Here is a 16,366-nt window from a genome sequence, read left to right as displayed (position 1 = left end):
CCATCAATACTTCGTATCATCATCATATTTAGTATAAAAATTATGCTCATATGGACATATAATAAAACCCCCTTTAAAAAAATAAGCATTTATACGACTGTACCAAGCCCTTGGTGCTTGTTTTAGCCCATATAATGCTTTTTTTAACCTGTATATTTTTGTTTCACTGCCTCGCTTCACATATCCAGGTGGTTGCTCAATGTAGACTTTTTCTTCCAACTCTCCATGCAAGAATGCCAACTTCACATCTAGTTGATGGATAGACCATGAGTTTTGGGCAGCCAAGGATAGCACCAAATGAATGATATCAAGTTTTGCTACTGGAGCAAACACCTTTTTGTAATCCACACCAAATTCTTGCTTGTATCCCTTTGCAACAAGACGTGCTTTGTACTTATCAACTTCTCCATCCTTGTTCAACTTGGTTTTATAAACCCATTTAACACCAATAATTTTCTGCCCTTTTGTAAGTTTTGTCAGCTCCCAGCTATTATTCTTTTCGATAGACCCAATCTCCTTATTCATGGATTTTTGCCACTTTAAGTCCCTAACAGCTTCTTGGAATGTAATGGGATCACAATCTGATAACAAAGTATGATGAGCAATTGAATCAAAGTCATCAAATTGAAAACCAGTTACCTCATAATCGTGCATCCATATGGGTCTCTTTCGAATACGACGATGTTGTGAATCACCTATAACACTAGCACCTTCTGTTTTTGTTGGTGAAGTGTCATTAGGTGCAACATCATTTTGTTGTAAAAGCTTTTGTCTTTCTTCGTGTTCTTCAATGAGACTGTCTAAAACAATGGGAGAAGACTACTGCCTTTCCCAATTCAAAGTGTTTTTCTCATCGAAAATAACATCTCTGCTGGTCACAATCTTTGTGAGTGGATTAAATAATTTATAAGCTTTGGATACTCACTTACACTAAGAAAAACACATTTTTCACCCTTATCATCAATCAAGTTTCTTCCTTTTCTCGTCCGAGACATGGGCATATGCGATGCAACCAAAATTTTTGAAATGATCCACAACTGGTTTTTTTCCACTCCAAGCCTCTTCCGGTGTCATGTTTTGAACAAAAAAGTAGGACTTCTATTCAACACATGAATACTCCAATTTACTGCATCTGGCCAAAAATTCTTTGGAATCTTTCCTCTAGCCAGCAAACTTCTCACCATATTGAGGATGTTTCGGTTTTTTCTCTCCAATACACCATTTTGTTGTGGTGTATATGCAGCTGTGAGTTCTCTTCTTATGCCTTGATCACAACAGAACGTTTCAAATTCTTTTGAACAGTACTCTCCACCACGATCAGTGCGAAGAGATTTAATATTTTTTTTTTGCTTCATTTTCAACACATGTCTTGAAGTTTTTAAACATATCAAAAGCTTCTGATTTTTCTTGCAGAAAATAAACCCAAGTCTTGCAAGAACAATCGTCAATGAATGTAATGAAATACCTTTTACCTCCATTAGAAAACGGATTAATGGGTCCACAAATATCAGAATGTACCAACTCCAAAACTTTCTTTGCTCTCCATGATTTTTATTGCGGAAATTTCTCCCGGTGTTGTTTTTCAATAATACATTCTTCACACACATTGTTTGGAGGAACAATATGAGGAAGACCAGCTACCATATTTTTTTTAATATAGTGTCTTCAAGCCATTGAAGTTCAAATGACCAGAACGAAAATGCCAAAGCCATTAAGTGTCATCTACTTCAGTAATCAAACAAGATTGGACACTTTCAATTTCTAATGGAAACAACCAGTTTGAACCCATTTGAATAACAACAATAGCACCTCTTGAAGGATCATGTATCTCACAAGCCCCCTGTTTAATTGTTATTATATAGCCCTTCTCTTGTAATTGACCAGCACTCAACAGATTACTTTTCAAGTTAGGAACATAAAAGAAATTTGAAATTGTTTCAATGAAACCATTCTTGGTTCGTATATTAATATCTCATTTTCCCATAACATTCACAGTTGAGTTGTCACCAAAACTTACTGTAGATCAAAAATCTTCATTCAAGATAGAGAAAGAAAACTTACTTCCACACATGTGATTGCTACAACCGATATCAACATACCATACCTTTGATTGAGGTTGTTCATCGACTTGAGCAGCCATCAACAAAATTTCAACTTCTTTTTTTTTTCTGCAAAATTTGATTTCTCTTCTTTTTCTTTATTAGTAGGAAATTTAGTATAACATTCAGAACGATAATGACCAGGTTTATGGCATCGAAAGGACTCCACCTTGGATTTGTCAAATTGTTGATGTCTGCTTCTGCCTCTATTTTGATAGACTGGTTGCTCGTTATCATTTCTGAAATTTCCTCGTCCTCCTCTTCCTCTACCTCCATCTCTACCACCTCGAATTCCTCTTCCTCTACCTCTACCTCGATCTGCTGATCTATTAGCTGTCCAAGCATTGCTATTTGTCGAGGCTTTTAAGGTTTGCTCCTCTTTATCTTCCTGTGACATTTTCTGTTCTTGAACCAAAAAAGACCATTGCAATTTATCAATTGATAATTCATCAAGGTCTTTAGATTCCTCAATAGCGCAAACAACATAATTAAACTTTGGTGTCATTGATCGAAGAATTTTCTCAATAACAATCACATCATCCATCTTCTCATACCATGGATGCGCATTTTGTTAATGATTGCCATTGTTCTTGAGAGGAAATTAGAAATTGATTCTCCCGACTTCATTCTAAGTGTCTCAAACTCAGATCGGAGTGCCTGAAGCTACTGCCTCTTTGTCCTTGTTGATCATTGAAACTTTTTTTTCATCGAATCCCATATTTGCTTAAAAGTTTCTTTGCTAAGAATTGTTTCCAAGATTGATCGATCGATGGATTGAAATAGAAAGTTTTTCACCTTGAGATCTTTAAGGCGTTGTCCTTCTAGTGCTGTTTTTTTGTGCATCTGATAATATGGCACCAGCAACTGGGTCGGTATCGCTCCAGAGACTACCTGCAATTATTCTTTGGGCCGCAAAAAATTCTCCATCAACATGCTCCAATGATCATAGTGACCATCAAAGCGTGGAATTGCAGTTTGAACAAAATTTTTAGAGGCCATCAGCTTTCTCTTCTACAGGAAGAAAAATTAACAAAGCTGCTGCTTTGTAATTATATATCTTACCCGCTCTGATACCACTGTAAAACAATTCAATACATAGCAAAGGAAGAAGAAAAGTAAAGATCTGTAAAATAAAAACAGCCAACAGAGGAAGAGCAATACACATATATTCAACACAAGAAAAATAATAAAATAAGTAGACTTAAACTACAAAGAACATAACCTCCACTACCACACGTCTACTACATCTAATTAATAAGACTTAGTCAAACATAATAAGACTTAGTCAAATAACCTACAGTACAATAATAATACTTAACAGGGATTTGTGGCAAATATAAATTTTTTGGTTGAAGTGGGAGGTGGAAACCGCCAGGAGGTTATGACTTATTTTCTCCATCTCACCCAAGATGAGCGAAGACTGAAGAGGTGGGCGATGGTTTTGCCCATATCAAATGGACGGGCGTTATTTAAGGTATTAAGGTATTTTGTTTTTTAATTTTTTAAAAAAATTGATTTTGCCATATCTATTCCTATATATTATGTAACAACCTCTTAGTCTCTTGGTATGCTAATTTAAATAATTAAATAAATTAAAAAAACCACCCACACACTTAAAAAAAACCACCCACACAGTCAACCGTTTTTATCCACTATCTCAATTTTTTTCCTTCAGTTATGATTTCTTTTTTTTTTTTCATTGAATTTTTTTTTTCTCTTCGATTTTTGTATTTAATATATAATACAATAATTTTGTTCGTCGGCTTTAATTAAAATATAACTTTATTATAAAAATGGAGTTAGCACGCAATGTGTGTAACAAAATATTAGTCAAAATATATGGGTCATACCAAACAGTTGGAATAGTATCCACACTCTTTATAGAATAGAAAGATATATATATATATATATATATATATATATATAGCATGATGCATGTTAGGGACACTTAAGATTTTGTTTTTCTTTGATTCTGCCTTTCTTTGGTCTTAATTTTAAAACAGAAAATAATTATTTTTTAAAACAAAAAAAAATTCATTAGAAAAAATTAATATAATGACTTCATGATATCACGTGCACATGTTAATAAAATTTACATGCCTAACAGTTATTGGACACAAGTGGATCTACATCCCAAAACTAGGCCCAAAATAGACAAGACCTGCATATATGTTGTTCCCAAGGGTCAACGGCTTTCTCTCACTCGCTTGTTGACTAATAATTCCTCCATTTCTCTCAATAGAGACACGTATATAATTATTGATTTTAAATAGTAAGTTATCAGATATCGTCGTTTAGCAGCCGGAGAAGATGGCGGCGGTGGGTTCGACGGTGGAATCGAGCAGTGGATCTGCAGGTGGCGGAGCATCGACGAACTCCTATATCAGCACCTTAATAAGCTTGACTTTGAAGAGCGAGATCAGATACAAGGGCATTTTGTACAAAATCAATACCGAAGAGTCCAGCATCGGCTTACGCAATGGTGAGAAGGATCGGTCATTCTGTAAACTGCATTTGTATTTTTATAATTATTTATAATGTAATATTTGGAGTGTTTTTGTTTCTTTCTTGGAATTTTTGGAAATGGGAACGTGACTGATTTATTCGATATCCGTATTCAAAATGTGAATATTTATCTTTTTCTCATACATTCAAGGAATAAGAAGACAAGATTTTTTTGGTTCGGTTTTGAATGAGTTGAATTGTGCTCTTGAATTTTCATTTCTAATATTAAGATTCTTGTATTGGTCATAAGACTCATAACAGATATGTTCTTGTACTGTTTGTTTTGATATTTTTTAGCGAAAATAAAGCGAGAGGTTGAATGCCAAAGAAATATAAAGTTGATGCATTGAATTGGTAATTATTAGTTATATTCATGGTGATCATTGGTTTTATTCACGGAATTAGCCGGAAAATTTGAACGTTATGGTTCTCTTCACACAATGAATTTGTACTGTATTAGATATTTGATTGAGATTTGCAATTTGGACGGATATGGCATGTGGTGCTACCCATGCTAGGCTACTTCTTTTGAAAAACTGGAATTCTTTAGCTTTGACAATGTTAGATGTGTCAATGTTGTACTCCACTTCAATAACATTTCTTTTGTTGATTTGATGATCAGTTGTGAAGAAGAATGAACTAACTTATATCATTACGTATTGAATGAGTTATGGGATCATATGAGTATCAAGTACCTTAGTCAGTCGACATTGTAAATTGGGCATGTCTGGGGAGAAATATGCTCACAGTTTATCGTGATGCCTTTAATATAGTCTATCTATTTGCTTTATTGATTTATTATATTGAGCTGATTGTATGTAACAATATCTGTTTTCTATGGTAAACTGTGCTTGGAATGTAATTATTGGTGCCCAATACCTTTGGCAGTGAGATCATTTGGAACAGAAGGTCGGAAAAATGATGGCCTCCAAATTCCCCCAAGTGATAAAACATATGATTATATACTGTTTAGAGGAAGCGATATTAAGGTATCTATTTTATTTTTCTGCTTCTTTGGTTTGTCTTGAATTGCTGAGTTTTTTTTTTACTAGCTGCACAACCCTGTTTGAGAACTAGGTCTAATTTACTGGTGGAATATCTCCTAGTTTGGTTACTAAGAAATCATTACTTTTGAAGCTGTTGTTTACATGACAGAGGATGTGAGATGTAGTTGAGTTGAAGAGCACATCTACTTCTCCATGTGTCTTGGAGGCTCAAGACACATTTTAAGTATACCTCAAATGATATTGTCGTATGTTTACATGTAATCGAATTTAGTAGGTTTGGTATTTACCTGTTCACTGATGAAATATTTGTTTTATTGCAACTAAGTTGTTGACTGAATACGTACTTCGTTTAGTAGCTCTAAATTCGAAAATATCATTTACTAGTGTATTTCACTTCGAGAAGACATGTGCTCAACTTTTGCCTGGAGCTTGGACCCAAGGACACATGTTTGTCTTATTGCACTTTTGCACTTGTTTAATAGGTTTTGTCATACATGGCGATTCTGTTAGTTTACAGATTTACTGCCATTTTCATCCCACAGGATTTACAAGTCAAAGCTTCTCCACCAGTTCAAACTCCACCTCCCATAAATAGTGATCCTGCAATTATTCAGGTGGGTGGTAACAAGTTTTCTGTTGTAATACGTTGATGATTAATTTTGACTATTAACTTTCTATGTTCGATGCAGTCTCAATATACTCGTCCGACAACCCAATCCACACACTCGCCTTCGGGTCCCAGTGGATCTTTGGCTGATATTGGTTCCCATTCTTCTCAGTTGGGACTCCCTGGTTCAACTTTTCAAAGTGGTCTTCCTTTATATCAACCTGGAGCCCCAACTGCAAGTGGCAGCGGGCTAGTTGTGCCAATGTATTGGCAGGGATTTGCGCATAATGGGCTTCCTCAACTACCTCAGCAATCCTTGTTCCGACCACCTCCTGGCTTGGCTATTCCTCCCTCCACCCAACCAATGCAATTTTATAGTTTCAATTCATCTTTGCCAATGGAAGCATCAAGCCTGCCCACTTCTAATTTTCCAGAATATCATTCGTCCTTGATTCCTAAAAGCACTGTTTCTGCTACTTTAATCCCCACTTCTTTACCTTCTTCATCTTTGTCTTTGAATCTTCACCCTTTGCATCATGTGTTGCCTACACCAAAAACAATGAGTAATCTATTGTCAAATCAAGCTCCTATCCCCGCTATCCCTACATCAACACTGACATCTAATTTGCAAATTTTGTCTCCTTTCTCTGGTTTAGCTCCTGAGAATGAAGGTGTATCTTCATTTGCTAACGAGCCCATATATGCTGGCCCTAGTGTCGGTGTCTCTTCAGTAGCTAACAAGCACACAATACCTGACCTTGTTCCCTTGACCCACCAGACAATTTCTCAACCCCTAACATCTGTTTCTTTGGCATTTGGTTCTGCTTTTGCAGAAACTTCGACACCTTCACATATAAATCCAGGACATCTACAACAATGTGGACAAACCATTGTTTCTAACCTCAACCTTTACTAACTGCGCAGAAAGATGTCAAAGTGGTTCAGGTTTTACCACAGCCTTCATCTAAACCTTCGGTACCTGTAGTGACGGAAGCTCAACCGCCCATACTACCTTTACTACCATATACTCAAGCTCACAAGGTTTTTCTCTTTATATATATCACAAGCATACATTTATTTCTTTATGTATCTTCTTAAATCATCCTTTCAGATTGAATTGAATGCTATGAATGATGAGTATCTACTATCGAAATTTTACCGAAGGGCAAAGTCTAAGGATGTTAGTCTTTTGGGGTTAAACATTGTATAAAATGACACGAAGAGTGTGAGCTTATGAAATGGACTAGAAATTTGTGCCTTTAGCACACTGTTGGAGCATAATCATAATTGTCCTTAGGACTTAGATTACCAGTTTTTTAAAAACAACTATCGTAGAAGCACGTTGTCCTTTATAATACATTCAGGAAAATATTAAGAGAACATTATTTTGTTTGTTTGTTTCCAACAAGTTTTTGGAGGAAATTATTGTAGTTTTTTATATTCTATTATATTTTCATAATATTGCTATCAATGACGCGTTGACTTCATTTCTGTACGTCATGATTTTATTTATCACATTTTAAATATGTTCTGGGTTCTAAATCTGTTTCGTTCAAAAGTATAATTTTGGTGAAAACTCATTTCTATTAAAATTTGATATTTCCTTTCAATTTTTTTGCTATGAGATCCTGGATCAACATATTTTTTATTGATATATAATATTATTCTGCCACCTGATTATATTTACCAAATGTGTTACACTTACCGAATGTTTTAAAATTAAGGAAAAACATAGTTTACATCAGAGAAGGAGCCAAAGGAGGGGCGGTGGGTGCAGCTGTGCCCCTCCCCAAACTCCTCCCAACCTCTATCCCTTTCCCCTATTTCATTAAGAAATGATTATTTTTAAAAATAATTTTATCACCCTACTCCCTTTAATTTACTCTAAATCCCTCACAGTCCCCCTACGGGTTTCTTTAATTTAATAATTAAGTTACTTCTAAAAGAAAAACTACAAGTCCACCCAATGTTCAATCAAAGTTATTTTACTATTAATATTTAATTTAATAGTGTTTTTGAAAAATAACAAAATTTCACCCCTAATAGAATATTTAGGCTCCGTCCTTGGTTTACACCTTCCCTCCCCAGTCTGGCCTTTCTTCTTGCTCGCATCCTCTATACACAAATGGCCACGCAAAAATTTTATGGGGAGAGTAATGAGATTGTAATCCTTAATTGAAGTGTGAGGGCTGATTTTGTGTGAGCGGGTATATGTAAGGGGCTAAGGGAATATATTGGACAAGTTGGATGTTATGAAGAGCGCAGGTAGCAAGGTTAGGTTGGTAAACATAGGGGTGAGGTGGAAGGGAGGATGTAAACAATTATCTGATGGATTCCCATTATCCGTAGATTGTAAAACATTGTGAAATTGTACTTGGGGTTTTGGTGCTCGAATCAACTAAAATATTTAACGAAAATTTATAGTTACATTTGGTTATTGTTCCTCAAATGACAATTCTACCGATAGGCAATTTAAACAGTTTTTGGAAAATAGCAAGTGCAATTTTTTGGGCAAGATAAAGGAATGTGCGTTAATGATCCATTAAATGACAACCAGATAATCCTCCAGCAGTTAGCAAAATCAGAACAGTGGGCCTTGTCTCTGGGAAGACAAACCGTCCTAAGTTGAAAAGTATTCATTGCTGATTGTAATTGGAGTGCATAGCACAATTGCTGATGACAATTTGGATTGGGAAACAAATAAAACATGGTTGAGTTATCAGTTATGTATCGTTTGTGTTTTTTCTTTTTAGCCAAATGTTGTTGGCCATCCGGTGAGTAACAAATACAGAGGTCGTGGCGAACAAGGATCTGGGGTAATTTTCGAGGAGTTTGTAAAATTTTATAAGTTACCAATTTCTCCATGAATAATAATTTGTGCTTATAAGTTATATCTATGTTAATTTTTATGCCAATGATTTAGAAGTAATTGGTCGTATCCTTTTTTCCATATAAATGTGTACTTGATTTTGTAAAATTACTATTTGCTTGAATTTGCTTATCAACGTGCTCATTTTCTTCGGTTCATTTGATGAACGTTCTCTTGTTGGACTTTTCACAACAAAACACAGGCACTCTGGTGACTCTTGTTTTCTTTGGACTTTATATTATTGTCTCTTAAATCCCTGGCTAACAAAGGATATGCTGATAAACTATCACATTGGGCCCAATAGAAGCACATGTCTCTGTAAATTTATCATGGCGTGAGGTTTTACCAAATGTGAAGTGTCCACGTCACACTTTAGTTTGACATTTTTCAATCAAATGACGAATTTCATTTAAGTCCCTGCTTGAAAACTCTTTTTTTGTTTGGCTTTTCGTCTTCTTGCTGCTTAACACTTTGACCTTATCTTGAAGACTGCAAGCCCTGCGACAAAGTATACCGAAGAATTTGATTTTACGGCAATGAACGAGAAATTTAATAAGGATGAAGTATGGGGTCATTTGGGAAAAAATAATCAATCACACTCTAAAGATAAAGTGGTAAATATAAATGGAGTTGACGAATATGATTCACTGGACGAGTTTGATGTTGAACTGTCGAAGATTGAGATCAAGGTTATCTTCATTCTCAATTGTTATCTGATTTAGTCTTTACCTTTGGAATAAGATTTTCGTTTAACGCTCTACTATCTTTTTGTGCTTGCAGCCTGTTTATAAGAAGGATGATTTTTTTATTCCCTTTCTTGTAACGCTTTGGCCAATAACCCTAATTATGGAAGGAAAAGATACTCGGAACAAATGAAGTTGGATTCAGAGGCATCTCCTATTTGTTCTCATAATTTTTTTTAACTTCGTACCTTCTTCGTCGTAAAAATGAGGATGGATATTGGTTCCCAACTCTCTCTCGAAAGGATTTTTATAATCTTGGGTTGCTTAGCTCTATTTGCACTTGAATCTCCTACCTTTCGTTTTAAAATTGGGCCATGCATTTCTTTGGAATGCAGACATTTGAAGATTTTTCAAGGTACCGGGGTGGTTGTGGCTCTGGTTGGGGTGGTGGTGGTGGTCGGTTTCGTTGATAAAGGCCCAATAAAACAGGACAAGCCCACTTCATTCCATGAGTATATTCAAGCCCAAGATGTTATCGGTGGAAAGTCTCCAGAAGAATCTAAGTTGTTACTTTGTTAAAGATTTGTTATCCAATAGTTTACAGGTGTCAATTCGTATTTAATATATTTGTAAATATATATAGGCTAACAATGTATCAAGATGATAAATGAGAAAATGAATTTCAAATCTGCTTTCTTCTTTATCGTTCTATTTCTTTAACTTGGTATCAAAGAGCCATCAATGGCTGACGCCAACTCCAGTCTCAGTCCTCCGGAGAATATTGTCGTTTCTTCTGCCAGTCCAAAGTTTGCGATTATTAATCCCGCTAATCAGGTTAACACCATTAAACTTAGCGATGAAAATTTCCTTCTATGGTACATCCAAACTCTGGCAGGAATTAGAGGACTAGGGCTTGATCATTTCATCGCGGACCCTAACCCAGATTACATTCTCTGGTGTCGCCAGGATCAACTCCTGTTCTCGTTTTTGTTTTCCTTCATGACTGAGGGAGTGCAAAGCCAAATGATTTGGTGTGTTACCTCTGCACACATTTGGCATAGGGTCTCCCAATTGTTCGGCCCTCGATCCAAAGCTCGGGTCATGCAATATAAATTGCAACTTCAAACTCTAAAGAAAGGCTTTCTTAGTATGAAAGATTTTCTTGACAAAATGAAACACAATATGGATTTTCTCACTGCCTGTGGTCACCCTATTTCGGCTAAAGATCAGATACTCTATGTTCTTGGACTGGTGGGAGTCGAATATGACTCAGTTGTAGTTCATGTTACCTCCCGGGTTGATTCTATAACATTCTCGGAAGTTAGCTCTTTATTGCTTGCTCATGAAGGTAGAATTGAATCATTCACTCATTCTATTGACCCCGCCCCACCTTCTGTCAATATGGCTACTAAAAAGGCTGATAATCCACGACCTTTGTCACCACATTTCACTCGTGGACGTGGGAATGGGCGTGGGCGTGGCAGGAACAATCATGGTGGTCGAAGTTTTTGGCACCATAATGATGGTCGCCCTGTGTGTCAAATCTGTGGTGTTCCTGGTCATGTTACGGAAATATGTTACTATAGATTTGACAGAGATTTCGTTCCTTGCCCTCCCACCTCTCAACATCAGCCTTATCATGGTTCAAACCAGTTCTCTGCGAACTATTCTGCAGCCTCTCTATCTACTGCCTCGCCAGCATCTGTCTCAGATGACTGGTGGTTTCCTGATTCAGGTGCATCGCATCATATCACCAATGACTTTGGTAATCTTAATCTGAGCTCCAAGTATTCTGGAATGGTAAAGTTCACATGGGAAACGGGACAGGTCTGTCAATTTCCCATATTGGTCGTTCCAATTTTCATTCCCCTCTATCCTCTCGTCCCTTTATTTTGATATAACTTACTACATGTTCCCGATATCACAAAAAATCTGCTAAGTGTGAGTACATTTGCTCGTGATAATCATGTTTATTTTGAATTTCATCCCCATTTCTGTCTTGTGAAGGATGAAGTCACTCAAGAGGTTCTTCTCCGGGGCATTTTACATGAAGGCCTATTAAAATTTGATTTGACTTCACCTCTTATTTCCTCCTCCTCTCGGGCAAGCTGTCTTACCTCTACCATGTCTTCCGCTCCCTCGCCTGGTCACTCCTCTTCTCCGCACTCAACAAAAGTGTCCTCTAATTTGTTGAATCAATGGCACAATAGATTAGGTCATCCTCTCACCCCCTCCCCTCTACTGTTAAACAAGTCTTATTAAGTTGTAATTTTTCAATTCCAAAAAATGAATCTTTTGATTTCTGCTCATCTTGTGTACTTGGCAAAAGTCACCACCTTCCTTTTTCCTTATCTCAGTCTACTATCGCTGCTCCACTTCACTTAATATATACTGATGTTTGGGGGTCATCTCACATTACATCTCGTAATGGATATCGGTTTTATGTTAGCTTTATAGATGCTTTTAGTCGATTTACCTGGATTTATTTCCTTAAATACAAATCTGATGTCGCTAAAGCATTTATACACTTCAAATCTCATGTTGAAAATCAATTAGATCACAAAATCAAAACCATTCAAACTGATGGGGTGGGGAATTTCAAGCCTTAATACCAGTGTTTCAATCCCATGGGATCACTCATCGTATATCTTGCCCTCATACATCTCAACAAAACGGTGTCGTCGAACGAAAACATCGTCACATTGTTGACATGGGTTTATCTTTTCTTGCTCATGCCTCAATGCCTCTGTTATTTTGGGATGATGCATTTTCTACTTTGGTTTATCTCATCAAAAGGTTAACCACACCTGTTCTCCATGGATATGTTCCTCTTTCCACATTGTATCACAAATCTCCAGATTACAGTTCTCTTCGAACCTTTGGTTGCCTTTGTTTTCCTTGTCTTCGAAGCTATAACAAACACAAACTCAATTTTAGGTCCACTCCTTGTACTTTTATAGGTTAAAGTGCCCATCACAAGGGCTATAAATGTCTTGATTCCACTGGTCGATTATACATTTCAAGACATGCTACTTTTAATGATAAGAGTTTCCCATACTCTACTAAATTCTCCACGAATCAGTCTGTCTCATCTTGTTCTCAGCCCATTTCTTCCAACCTGTACCTACCTCATGTATCAAGTCTTGTTCCTTCTTCAAACTCTACAGCCTCTATAGATTGTACTGTTCCTGTGCCTTCCCCTGTTTTGGGTCACTCTTCTCCTGATTCCAGTCTAGTGTCACCGTCTCAAAATTCATCCACTCTCCCATTGACAACTTCACACCATTCTCATATGAACCATCATCCCATGACTACTCGGTCTAAGGCGGGAATTTTTAAACCAAAGACATTCTTGACTGAGCATTCTTTGCCCAAGGAACCAACTACTGTTCTTGAAGCTCGTCAAGACTCAAATTGGTGTAAGGCTCTACATGCTGAATATGATGCTTTGTTACAAAATAATACTTGGACAGTGGTTGAAGCTCCTCCTAATGTATCTATTGTTGGGTGCAAATGGGTGTTCAAGGTTAAAACGCACCCTAACGGTACAGTTGCTAGATATAAAGCTCGTTTAGTTGCGAAAGGATACTCACAAACTCCAGGTTTTGATTACACTGAAACTTTCAGTCCGGTTGTTAAACATGCCACCATTCGAATTGTGCTTACTATTGCAGTTTCCAAGGGCTGGTGCATTAGAAAGGTTGATGTTAATAAAGCGTTTCTACATGGAACACTCAATGAAACTGTCTATATGCAACAACCTCCAGGTTTCAAAGTGGCCAATTCTATGAGTACTCCTCTTGTGTGCAAGCTCAATAAGGCCATTTATGGCCTGAAAAAAGCTCCTCGAGCTTGGTTCGATCGTCTTCGACAAGCATTACACAATTTGGGATTCATTCATTCAAAGGCAGATGCCTCATTGTTTCTTAGATATGATGATCACTGTGTAATCTTCATTCTTGTTTATTTTGATGACATATTAATTACAGGAAGTGACGTTGCTCGAGTTCGGATATTGATCAATCAACTTCATCAAACATTTTCTCTCAAGGACCTGGGAAATATCTCTTATTTTTTAGGCATTGAAGTTTGTTCCACAACTGATAAATCTCTTCTTCTTTCACAAACAAAGTATGCTAGAGAACTGTTACTCAAGACTAAGATGGATTCTGCAAAAGCATTGCTGACTCCTATGACTTCTGGCCTTAGATTATCATCAAAAACTGGCGATCCTTTTGACAATTCCACGTTGTATAGAAGCACGGTTGGAGCTTTGCAATACCTTACTCTCACCAGACCTGACATCACATATAGTGTAAACAAACTTTCTCAGTTCATTAAAAGTCCTCTGCAACCACATTGGAAAGCAGTCAAAAGAATCTTGCGATATATCAATGGCACTCTTGATCTTTGCATTCGAATTTCGCCATCCTCTAGACTAGATCTTCATGGATATTGTGATGCAGATTGCGGCAGTGACCCGGATGATCGCCGCTCAATATCGGGTTTTTGTTGGTTTCTTGGCAACACCCCAATCTCTTGGAGTTCTAAAAAGCAAGCTGTGGTTTCCAGATCAAGTACCGAAGCAGAATATCAAAGTCTCGCCAATGCTACTTCTGAATTACTTTGGATACAATCATTGTTAAAAGAGTTGCATATTCCTCATAATCAACCACCTGTGCTATGGTGTGATAACATCAGTACAATCTCATTAAGTGCAAATCCGGTTCTTCATGCTCGAACCAAACATCTTGAGCTAGATCTCCATTTTGTTCAAGAAAAGGTTCTATCTCACTCACTTTCTGTTCGGCATGTTCCTTCTTATGATCAGACGACGGATATTCTCACAAAGCCTTTGCCTGCTGCCAATTTTCATCGGCTACGAATCAAGTTCAGCATGGGTTCTTCTCCCCAGCTGTGCTTAAGGGGGCATGATAAAGGCCCAATAAAACAGGACAAGCCCACTTCATTCCATGAGTATATTCAAGCCCAAGATGTTATCGGTGAAAAGTCTCCAAAAGAATCTAAGTTGTTAGTTTGTTAAAGATTTGTTATCCAATAGTTTGCAGGTGTCAATTCGTATTTAATATATCTGTAAATATATATAGGCTAACAGTGTATCAAGATTAGGGGTGCAAACGAACTGATCCTGTTCGTGAGCTTTACGAGCCCGCTCGATAAATATTTGATTCGTATTCGAGCTGAATTCGAACATGTTCGAACTTTTTTTCGAGCCGAGCTCGAGCCAAAATTATTCTATTCGATAGTTTGCGAATAGTTCATGAGCCTTAATATTTAATGAATATAATATAATTATATAATAAATGTATATACATTTAGAACTTTTTCGAACATTTCGAGCTTTTCGAACCATAATATCCGAATAGTTCACGAATAGGTTCGAATATTTCGAGCCGAACTCGAACTTCATTTCGAGCCGAGCTCGAGCCAAAATATTTGAAATTATCGAACTTCGAATCGAGCTCGAACTCGAATATACTCTTATCAAGCCGAATTCGAGCTTTAAAATTTTACCATTATTCGGCTCGATTCGGTTTGTTTGCACCCCTAATCAAGATGATAAATGAGAAAAATGAATTTCAAATCTGCTTTCTTCTTTATCGTTCTATTTCTTTAACTTTCGTGGCTCTTACTATGCTGGCAGAGGCTATGGTGGATATGGCTACATGGCTAGGGGTCGTGGTCGAGGTTTGCATATCTAGAGTCGCAACAAGGATTCAAAATCCAAAGGATAATCTCGTCGAAAGGGAGAAATATTGATTTGTTCCTTGCTCATTTGCTATGACGAGTATGGAGTCTTGGTCATACCCATTGTATGTATTTGTGGAGAAACAGTGATTGAAAGGTCTATCATGTAAATTGACGTGCTAAAATCTTTTAAGAAAATAGTATATAAAATTTGAGATATTTTGTATTTGAGGTGATCCATTTATATTTGCTTCAATTAATGTTTTGGTAATTCGAAATTGAGGGGAATTAGGCATCATTTAACTTAATTAGTCTTAATCATCCCTTGGACCTTGGATTAATTATGTTGTTATATAATAATAACATCATATTGCTTGCACGTTACTAAAAATTTAATAAATACAACATATTTTGTTTGATAAATATATGCTTAATTAGAAAACACTTACAAGTAAATCATTTATATTATAGTTTGTCAAAAATCCTAAGAAAAACAGTAGAATATTCATTACTAACCAAAGAAGGGCATGCATTTACATTTGACCAATATTCATTAGACATCAAGATGATGATCATTTTTCTCCACATGAAAAGTAAAGCCTCTCAACGGGCCAGCTCTCGGTGACTTAGGCATCTCCGGGACCCTATTCCCGTGATAATCATAGTAAATGGCCCCCGAAAACTCCGGCGGCTGGCATTTCTCCCCCATCAATATCGCCTTCTGCCAAACCCCCATCTCTTCTCTCCCATCACCGGAGTCCGTGTCCGTCCCAGCTGCAGATTTCTTGCCATGAACCAAAGACATGATCGCCGGCATGCTGCCAAGGCTTGCTTTCAGTTGCTTATAAGGTAATACCAATGGCGACTTTGGCTTGTAATTTGGCTCA

General features: G+C 36.9%; 1 pseudogene; it reads left to right on the top strand.

Annotated features, from left to right (window-relative positions):
* The first annotated feature begins 4,381 nt into the window (after positions 1-4,381).
* On the top strand, positions 4,382-9,963 carry LOC140873876 (protein decapping 5-like; annotated as a pseudogene).
* Positions 9,964-16,366: the final 6,403 nt, after the last annotated feature.

This window comes from Henckelia pumila, chromosome 1, assembly GCF_033568475.1.
Source record: "Henckelia pumila isolate YLH828 chromosome 1, ASM3356847v2, whole genome shotgun sequence".
In the NCBI taxonomy this organism is placed as follows: domain Eukaryota; kingdom Viridiplantae; phylum Streptophyta; class Magnoliopsida; order Lamiales; family Gesneriaceae; genus Henckelia; species Henckelia pumila.
Note: the sequence above shows the minus strand (reverse complement) of the source record. Positions and strands in the feature narration are given on the sequence as shown.